The 11,315-nt window shown below is 29.4% G+C and overlaps 2 long non-coding RNA genes across 2 annotated transcripts; both read left to right on the top strand.

Moving 5' to 3' along the window:
- The first annotated feature begins 896 nt into the window (after positions 1–896).
- On the top strand, positions 897–1,623 carry LOC132935893 (uncharacterized). Its single transcript, XR_009663359.1, has 3 exons — positions 897–1,080; positions 1,165–1,397; positions 1,489–1,623. It is a non-coding gene; the product is annotated as an uncharacterized LOC132935893 (long non-coding RNA).
- A 641-nt stretch (positions 1,624–2,264) lies between these two features.
- Positions 2,265–7,278, top strand: LOC132935892 (uncharacterized). Its single transcript, XR_009663358.1, has 10 exons — positions 2,265–2,398; positions 2,552–2,826; positions 3,123–3,259; positions 3,336–3,387; positions 3,465–3,641; positions 4,079–4,219; positions 5,914–6,015; positions 6,087–6,218; positions 6,310–6,407; positions 6,471–7,278. It is a non-coding gene; the product is annotated as an uncharacterized LOC132935892 (long non-coding RNA).
- The last annotated feature ends 4,037 nt before the right edge of the window (positions 7,279–11,315 follow it).

Genomic DNA, 11,315 nt, shown 5'->3' with positions numbered 1-11,315 from the left:
AGTCGTGACACCACTCTTTTACACCATATATCATAACATTGTAATTTTGTACTACGATAATAAACATTAATCATACCTAGTACATCACGTAATTCATTTCTGCGTTGAGGTATATATCGACGTCGGTTGGGACGTAACATGTGAAAGGAGTTTCAGTAAAAACATACTTAAGATCTACAATGGTTAAGGAGAGATTGTCAAGCATGGCCATACTTTCTATAGAAACATAAATCGCTAGCATATTAACTATTATTTTGAATACTTCTAATAATTTGCAAATTTCAAATTTATTTGTTTACCATAGTATAAGAAGATAGTAATTAAATAATTAAAAATTATATACTTGTGGTTAAAAATGTTATTTCTTGTTCCTCGAAACCTAATTGCAACTTTTCAGATTATTCCGAATCGTATTAATAATATTAAAAGCTGTGTGTGTCAATCCCAAAACCCAGGGGGCGCATTGCTTAAGTTCTGCTTCAGGATAAAAAAATGGCTCAGTACGGCTCTGACTGCCACTTACACGAAAAACCGAAACCGATTTCACGTAATAATTCCGGAAAAGATGAAAAGCGAAGCGTTATCTCGACTACGTATCGTGCACAAAGACACAAAAAATAAAAAAGTATCACACGGTGCGTAAATTTGCTATATTATAAGACTGAGACGATAAAACGCCCGTGTTTCCTCTTAAATCGCGGGTCGTGGAGCAGGCAGTAACCTGCGTTCACGAAGTTTCGGTCTTCGGTAAAATGTAATGCCCGCCACCGACCGGCGAGGAGTACCTCCGATTGATAATCATTGTGACTTATCACTATGTATCACGAACTATGATAATAATAATTGTTATCAAATAAATAACGACATAATATTATTATTTTTTCGTTTGCCGACGTTTGAAGCACTCGTGAATTGCAATTATTTGAAATTTGAACAAAAAAATACAGACCACAGTCGTGCAGAGTTCTACTTCTAATAGTTCTATTCATACATATTATTACATAATCGCCATGCATAAGTGTATTGTTTTTAGTAAAACATCCGAAGTATCGCCTAGCCACATTATGTTGGTTTTAATTTGTAAGTATTATTTTCTAGTTTTACTGATTATATATCTTAATAATATCGTGTCAGTCTAATTTGCCAATTTGTTCACACCTATAGATTTCCAAAAAATGAAAATAGAAGGAAATAATGGCTAAACATGTTCGAATTAAATGATTATCCCAATTTCTATCTGACATAGTATCTGCGGATTATTTCTCAATTACTGATTGTAAACAATGCTCTCAAAACATAATCCAAACCGTTTGTCTGGGATAGAGAAGAAAAATAAATTTTAGTAAATTACAGCAATATTGGTACTACTCTGAGCACGACTAATAAATTGCATCTATGTAAAATCATTTAACATAATTTATTCTTGAATTAGGTATTTATATATTTCTTACAAATTTACATTTTAAGAAAATTCTGTTTCGAATGAAGGTGTTGGTCTGTTTTTTGCGCTGTGCCACTGCAGTGGTAGACGACGGTGTTGTCTCCAGAACCGAACAATGTCAGCGAGGGTGGAGCGTGACGTTGCTACTCGTTGCCGGTGGTTAGCAGACAAAAAATTGAACAAATGCTCGAGACGTGCATGGTAAGTGTGTCCGTCAGGAGAGTCGTCACAGTAGAGAGTATACAGATAATATTATTATTTTTTTGTTTACTAACATGTGATTCACTAGTGAATCATGATTATTTGAAATTTGAACAAAAATACAGACTACAGTCGTACAGAGTTGTATTCAAACATTTTAGTAAAAAATTACCATGCATAAGTGTATTTTTTTTAGTATAACATCCAAACTATCGCATTGCCCGATTGCCTTCATTTTCATTTTTAGTTGTACTGATTATATTTCTTAATAATATGGGTCTAATATAGTCTAATTTGTTAAAAAATGGAAATAGAAGGAAATAATCGCTTAAAATCTTCGAACTAAACGATTACAAATTTTCTATCTGGAGCAGAATAGGCGGTTATCATTTTACAATCAGTGATTATAAACAAGGCACAGTAAATAGTTGATATTATGGTCAGAGGCTGTCACAAAACATAATCCAAACCACATGTCTGGGATAGAGAATTTCAATAATTTACAGTACCACTGCTACTACTCTGAGCACGACTAGTAAATCTTATTTAAGAGATAAAATTAATTTAACATAATTCATGAATTTCTGTGGTGTTTATGTATTTTTATAACTTGACATTTTCAGAATATTGTGTATCTCCAACGATGAGGTTGAAGAAAATGAACAGACAAATAAAGGATTTCGAGGCCTTACAAGCTGATGATTTTAATTCATCCAGAAAAGCCTTAGAAGCTTAATAATGTCTATACACACTTATGTAAGTATATCAGTCAAGTATCCAATTTTAAATTTAAATTTTTTTTCAAGCAATGGTTATTGCAAAATTATTTATAAAATTAAATCTTAATTTAAAAATATTCTGATCAAAATTACCTACTAAAAACATATTTTATTATTATAATGATTTTAGAGTTTACACACATATTTTGCCTGTGTCTTATTCTAAACAATTGGATCACAAGCAACCTCCAGCTGTTATCACATATATCTTTGGTGAAATCGTAACTATTGTAAAGATTTTTTGATTAATGCTTCACCTGTCAGAATGATTGGCATGAACATGAGCTCTATTAAGCTTTTTGTTGTCTCCAGAAATGAACAATGTCGTCGAGGATGGAGCGTGATGTTGCCGGTCGTTAGCTGACAAAAAATTGCACAAATGCTCGAGACGTGCATGACAACCAGGTAAGTGTGTTTGTCAGAAAAGTCGTCACGAAAGAGAGTATACAGGGTGATGGCTCACCACTATAATATTATTATTTTTTTGTTTACCGACATTTGAATCACTAGTTAATTACAATTATTTGAAATTTTGAACAAAAATTCAGACTACAGTCGTACAGAGTTGTATTCATACATTTTAGTAAAAAATTACCATGCATAAGTGTATTATTTTTAGTATAACATCCAAACTATCGCATTGCCCAATTGCCTTCATTTTCATTTTTAGTTGTATTAATTATATTTTCTTACATTTTTAGAATATTGTATATCTCCAACGATGAGGTTGGAGAAAATGAACAGACGAATAAAGGATTTGGAGACGTTATAGTTGATGAATTTAATTTACCCAGAAAATCCTTAGAAACTTAATAATGTCTTATTCACATACACTTATGTAAGTATATCACTCAAAAATCCAATTTTAAATGTTTGCCAAAACCGAAAGTTACTTAATAGATTATTGTTTTTAGTTCATTCAGTGGATTATACTTATATTTTCCAAACTGAAATATATCGTATATAGTAAGTATATTACTTGAGTCTCAGATTTTAAATGTTTGCCAAAACCAAAAGTTACTTAGAGGTTGTTTTTTTTTTAGTTCATATAATGGATAATACTTATATTTTCAAAACTGAAATATATGATGTACCTCATACAAGTAGCTAGGAAGTCGATCAAATATGCTGACAATTTTTCAGACACTGACTTTTATGAAGATAATTCTACCGACTTAGATGAAGCCATACAATATTGGAGCGAATAATGAAATTTAAGGGTGAGAATATTGTTAATAGGTTTTTATTTTAAAGCTATTTTAGTGTGCTTTAAACTCTCATACCTACCAGTTCACGAGACTCATTGTATAATATCAATAACTGTGTGAGTGGACATATATTTGGATATAGAAAGGCCTCAGCCTGTTTGGTCAAAATAAATTGATAAATAAATAATTATTTATTAATATCTTAATATATTCATAACTTGTTTCAAAAATAAAATACAAATAAGAGCTTAGTGCTTCTCTATAAGGTTCCTTAAAAAATATTTTTGTCTTTAAGTTTGATTATAATATCATGTCATATCACCTCTAATATTAAAACTAACAATACAAAATTGGATCTACTGTACTCACATTTGCATGTTGCTCGTTATTCAAAGAGAGAAAACAAATGATGCACTGACATATTTTTTAACAAAGTTTAAATTTTTTAGGCAATACAATTTTGCTGAGCAAGAACCCAATTTCAATAACACAGATGAGGGCCTCAACATATCTAAATTGCAAAGAAACACGTAATTAGTTTGGACTTCAGTATCTTTTCTGAAATAAAAGTATAAATAGTTGGATGACAGGTAAAAATTGAAAATTCATAGGTGTTTTCAAATACATTGGGTATAAATCAGTTCTTTTAGCATTTTCTATACACCATACAATTTTTAATACAATTTTATTCTTTTGAGCTAACTATAGGGGATAAGACATTTTAATGGAATCACATTAAAAATATAAGTCTTCTTTGTTTACTGTCATTTTAACAAATCCCATACCTAATTGATAATAATGTTGATAATATACAGTTATCAACTGCATTTATTTTAGAACTTGTCACTATTGATCTGATAGTTATGCTTATGACAATTAATCTGTATTTTGCGACATTGCGAGTAAGTGGCAACTTGCTACAAAATAAAGTTCTATTGAAGTGTAAAATCATGTTAACATTATGAACATCTAAACTTTCATATAGATACAAACTAATAAGTTGTACACCTTAATTATTGATACCGGTTAATATGAATTGTTTATTTTATATATAATATCACATTTATTTATAACTTATATCTTTCAGGTCTATAGTTTATGTTTAGTTGTTTAGCAGATGACTTATTTATACTTATTTATTTATTTAGTATATCACTCAAGTATCCAATTTTAGATGTTATGCTTAAAAAATAATTTTGCTTTTAAGTTTGATTATAATATTATATCTTATCGCTCTAATATTATTAGATAATATTCACTGCTCGTCCAAGTAAACTTTAAAGTTCCTCATCGGGCCACAAGGTCTCGAGTTCCTTTTGCTGTACCTCTCCACTGTACCAATTACGGTAAAAACAAATCAATTGACCGCATGATGCGGTTGGCTAACGAGGACCCCTCCTTTCTCAGTTTACCTTAATATTCTGTTATTTTTGTACATTTGTTGTATGTAATTTTACTTGTGTCCTAATTATTTTAGTTTATATTTACTGTGCCTGTAATTCTGCTGTATTTTTTAGGCCATCACCCCTTGTATATGTTAGCTATCTTATTTTACTGAATTATTGTTATGTACTGTACTAAATAAGGAATTTTTTATTCCGTGAATTAAATAATAAATAAATAAATAAATAAATATTAGAGCTAACATGAAGAAAATTTGATCTACTGTACTGTCTGTACTCATATTTGCATGTTGCTCGTTAGAATTTGGTATCGCCAACCGCAGCAAGGGGACCGTAGATATATACTTCCTGTATTGTAGTGATAACCTAACTTAACCACAACAACATAATATTATTTTATTATTCACCGACTTTTGAATCATTCAATTAGATATTTAAAATTTGAACAGAAATACAGACTACATTCGTATAGAGTTGTAATCATATGTTTTAGAACAAAATCATCAATCTGCGGATTGTTTCACAATAAGTGATTGTAAACAATGCTCTAAAAACTTAATCCTAACCATTTGTCTGGGATACAGTAGTAAAATAAATTTAGTAATTTACAGCGTCATTTGTACTTCTCTGATGCTTAAAAAATTATTTTGCTTTTAAGTTTGATTATAATATCATGTCTTATCACTCTAATATTAGAGCTAACATGGAGTATATTTGATCCATATCATGGAGTATATTCATAAGTGTATTCTTTTTAGTAAAACATCCAATATATCGCTTTGCCACATTACCTTCATTTTCATTTTCATTTTTAGTTGTACTGTTTATATTTCTTAATAATATAGGGTCAGTCTAATTTGCTAATTTGTTCACAAATATAGATTTCCAAAAAACGAAAATAGAAGGAAATAATGGCGGTAATCACTTCTACAGCAACACTGGTAGTACTGCTCTGAGCACGACTAGTAAATCTTATCTAAGAAGTAAAATTAATTGAACATTACTCATGCATTTCTGTTGTGTTTACATATTTTTTATAACTTGACATTTTCAGAATATTGTGTTTTTCCGACGATGAGTTAGAAGATAATGAACAGACGAATAAAGGATATGGAGACCTTACAGTTGAAAATGTTTTCATTCACCCAGAAAAGCCTTAGTTAATGTCTAAATCACACACATATATGTAAGCTTATCACTCAAGTATCCAATTTTTAAATTTGTGATATTGTAACTATTGTACAAGATTTTTTGACAAACCTGGCTTCACCTTTCAGAATGGTTGGCATGAGCTGTGAAAAGAAATATTATATTGAAGATGTAGCTGATACGCTGTTAATAAATTTGGGGTGTCCTACATATACATACATACAAAGTATGTACATTTATTGATCATAGAATATTAACTATCAAATTTTATTGAATATGTAAATTATAGGTTTACTGGTTGTCAAACCCGTTCCCATTCATGGAATTTACTTCTCAACAAGAAAATACAAACTTCTTTGGAAGAAGGCTAAGCAAACACCAATTACCTTCAATTGCACTCTGAATCATTTTTTTGAATAAAACTATATGTCTAAGACTTATTTATAATTATAAGAAAACTTTATTTTTAAATTAATACTTGTTGTATTTATAGTTTAATTGTTATTTAAATTATTTTGGAATTCCTCACTAGTGATCTGATTGTTGTGCATAGAGGCGGTTTCCAGATTTTAATTCAGCTGCAGCATAGATAGCTAATTTCTAGAGAATTGAAATCCATTATAGTAATTCACAGAAACATTGGTACTACTCTGAGCACAACGGATTATTTCACAATTATTTTCTCATTTAACATAATTCATGAATCAGGTAATTGTATATTTTTTACGACTTGACATTTTCAGAATATTGTGTTTCTCCAACGATGAGAAGAAAATAAACAGACAAATAAAGGATTTTGAGGCCTTACAAGCTGATGATTTTAGTTCATCCAGAAAAGCCTTAGAAACTTAATAATGTCTATACCACTTATTTAAGTATATCAGTCTAGTATCCAATTTTAAATGGTTATTCAAAAATACCTACTAAAAACATTGTATTACATACTTAATTATTATAATGATTTTAGAGCTTACACACATATTTTGTCTGTGTCTTATTCTAATAATTCTTTATTAGTTATACCATCATAGTTTTCATACTTATTAGATTGACATATTAGATGACAATGAGAGTATTAACATGGCTGAAAAAGGTAACACAACCATTCAAGTGATAAATATTATATGTATATTTGAATATTTCCATTATATAATAATTTTTTTTTTCATTTGACAAAATTTTTAAAATGAAATTTAATATTATAATTTTACATACCTATAATACTATATTATATAATATGTATTTAGTAATACTTTTCAGTTATGTTAAATCAAAATTAATATATTAATTTACCAATCCATTGTTTCCTTTCTGTTACTAAATTGTATACTATTGGCACTATAAAATTGTTTGTACCAAGAGTGTTGATTCTTGTTCTGAAACTAAAGGCTTTTCAATGTAACTCTTGTGGTTCCAAATGACTACATCTCTCGCACTGTAACAACATAAAATACATAATAATTTAGTATTCATTAGTGAAAATTATAAAACAATAGTAATTAACACTAAACTGACTAAACCAACCATCGGAGCTTTCATAAATAAAACTATTGAAGCATACAGTGACAAATACACTGGACAGTAGATACGATGTACAACTTTTTGAATTAATGGACTGGTGTGACAACTTGTACCAATTTCATGGGCCCAAAACTGGTTATAAAAATTTAAAATCACTAATCCAGGACCCATCTATAAGGCAATTACAATTTATACTTCAATATTTTAGTATTGCCATTGTACATTTTTTTTCAAGCGCAAAACAAATATGTGTATTACTGAAATAAATATACAATAAACATGTTGTGTATTATAGATGTACAAATGTAATAAACATATTAATATAATATCATAACTGGTCAGGCACGCCCGCAAATAAGTTGCTCATTGGATGAAAAATACTTTTCCCTAACCATCTTTATGATGAATTTTTAAAAATATAAGGATTCATAATTTTTATTGATTACCTAATAATTAGATACTTACCTACATAATGGTCAATATATAAATTGGTTATTAATTGCTTGGAAAAATATACCATTTATTGAATTTGCCCTAATTTTATTGACACCTACATTTGTTGAATTTTTTATATTATATCCAAATATAACTTTAAAGTTACAGGGAATGTACTTTTATTACATGTAGTGCATAGCTTTTTTTAACTAATTCATCACTAGTTTATTTTAAAATTTTTATTGCAATTTTCAGCATTAAATGTAATTGTTTTACAATGTAATTAAAACATGAATATAATTGTAGAACAATGCAATAAACAATTTATAGTGTTAGGTTTATACGACGTGTACAATAATAATTATACTATCATAATATTTTATTTTTGTACAGTTTATACAACAATATATTATTATAATGAGCTAGTGGATCAAACATACCTACCCACAATAATGTACACAGTTGAGAGGCCTCGCTACTGCCGTCAATTTTAGATCAAAATACCTTAGGTTTTAACAAATTTGAAGTTAGTTTACATTGTCCGATTTTTGTTCTGAAAAACACGATCTTCACGAACTTTACAATTATAATAACGTTATATTTGACAAAAAACGATTGAAATTTGTGAACGTAATTATAACGGAAAGCGTTGTTTAAAATAAATAAAATCCGCAAAACAAAACATAACGAATAAAAAAATATATAAATCTTTAAACAAAACATAACACAAAACGTAATTTATGGAATATCATTAAACGAAAAATATCGTAAAACATAATTTAATATTTATAATTTCTATCATACGATTCATTCTTGTAAAGTACCTATTCGAATAAAAGTATTTGAATGCTTTTTTTGTATTCGATATTTGAATACTATTTTAAATACTTTTTTTAAAAAGTATTCAAATACGTATTCTTAATACTTTTATTTGTATTTTTTTTTACATTATAAAATACTTTTTTCCGATCCAGAAAAATAGTTTTAAATTTGTGACAAGACATATTATAAATCATGAACATTAATTTTATTCTTTGAACGAGATATAATATTGGCCAATGATATGATTATTTTTATAAACATGTGTTGTATCCCGTACGGGCTGTATCATAATATGTGGTCAAAATTTATAAATAATTTATGATTACGATGTATTTTTAATTATTAACTAATAAATGTTAATTACCAACCATTCAAAAGCTGACAAAAATTAGTTGTGAAAAAAAGTATTCTAATAGTATTCGAATACGTGTTCTGATTTTCTGAATACCTTAATATTCTCATCAGTGTCGGCCTGGTCCAGACGGCTAGGAGGAGATCGCCTCCGAGGCCCTGACCAGTATTTTTTCAAGAAATAAATTAAACTATTTAACAAAATTTACCTACTATATATATACCAGTGGTATGAATTTGGATCCATCAAATAATAATTCAAACTTGGGTTGTTTACTTATATTAGTCTTACCTAGACATGGTAAAATTTTCAAAACATTTGAGCAACTTGTGAACTTTTTCTTTTATTTAAATTTTTTTTCATTTTTATGATATTTCCTAATTATAATTATATAAATTACCTATTTATATAAATCGTTTTTAGGTTTATACGACGTGTACAATAATAATTATACTATCATAATAATATTATAATCATAATTCTAGCTAAACTAGAATTATGCCCCACGGCCTATTATTGTTTGTTCCCGGGCCGTATACTGTATAAAAATAAAATATTATAATAAATATCAAATATCATAATTAAACAGCCGACGCGGCGGCACGCGATAACGAGCTTTATAATCTGCATATTACATAACAATAATTCACAATAAACATTTAATACAAATTTTATTATAACAATAACGACTGTGTGTGCGTGTGCGAGGTGGTCGGTCGGTGGGTACTCACATTGTCGCGGCGGCGACAACACCAATATTATTTTTATTTTTTTTTTATTGTGACAAATGCCTCGGCAACTATGGGCCAATGGCCCATTGGCTACAAAAAAAAATTACTTAGTATTTATATTAATATTAGATAAGTTACATTAAATATGGTAGGTACATTATACTTATAATATATATTAAATTTCGTTATGAAGTTCAGTATCCCTTACGAATTTGAGAACGTTGGTTAGGGTATCGATGTTGAGGTTTTCAGCGAGATGGTAAGTTAGATTGAATTTTTGACGTTGTAATTCGTACTTTCTGCAGTCGGTGAGGATGTGTTTAACTGTCATGGGATCGTTGCAAGTCGGGCACATGGGTGGGTCTTCTTTCTTCATTAGGAAGGCGTGGGTTAATCCAGTGTGGCCTTGTTGAAGTACACAGATATACAGAAGTTAAAAGGTAAATAATAATATAATCGGATATATATAATATAATAATAAGTATAATGATACGATGTACAATAGTGTTACGAGGCGTAATATAAATCAACGACTAACTATGTACACCCGGCTACACTACTCAGGACATATAATATGCTGTCGTATATAAAAATGTATAGTCAGCGTCTGATGAACTACAGTGTGAATATATTACTTATACACTACATTATATAGGGTGTTTTGTTTATAATTCCAACACTTTCCCTTAAACAATATACCCTTATACATCAATATTTATAACTCCTAACATCTCCCTTAGCTCATTGAACCGCGTTCGTAGAGTTGGTTTTGTCATAATGTTCGCAATCTGCTCCTTGTTGGATATGTACTCCAATGAAAACAATCCCTCATTGAACTTTTCTCTTATATAGTGGTAGCGAACATCTACGTGCTTCGTTCTTCTATGAAACTCTGGATTTTTTACGAGTTTAATCGCACTTTGATTGTCTTCATACATTGTTGGCACCGTTTTTGGCTGGTCCAGCAATTCACCTAAAAACAATTTTAACCAAGTTAATTCTTGTACTGCTTGACTTAAAGCTATGTACTCTGATTCAGTTGTGCTAAGGCTAACACACTGTTGACGACGTGAATACTATTACTATGCTATACTTCCAGATCCTAATGTAAATACTGACCCTGATGTTGATCTTCTTGTATCCAAGTCACCTGCATAGTCAGCATCACTGTATCTTTTTAACATGAGTTTTTGTCTAGAACTAAATACCAATCCAAAATAATAGTTCCCTTTAAATATTTTAAAATTCGTTTCACTGCTGCCCAGTGTTGTTC

Source organism: Metopolophium dirhodum, chromosome 1, assembly GCF_019925205.1.
Source record: "Metopolophium dirhodum isolate CAU chromosome 1, ASM1992520v1, whole genome shotgun sequence".
Lineage (NCBI taxonomy): Eukaryota > Metazoa > Arthropoda > Insecta > Hemiptera > Aphididae > Metopolophium > Metopolophium dirhodum.
The sequence above is the reverse complement of the archived record's forward strand: the minus strand, read 5'-3'. Positions and strand labels throughout refer to the sequence as shown.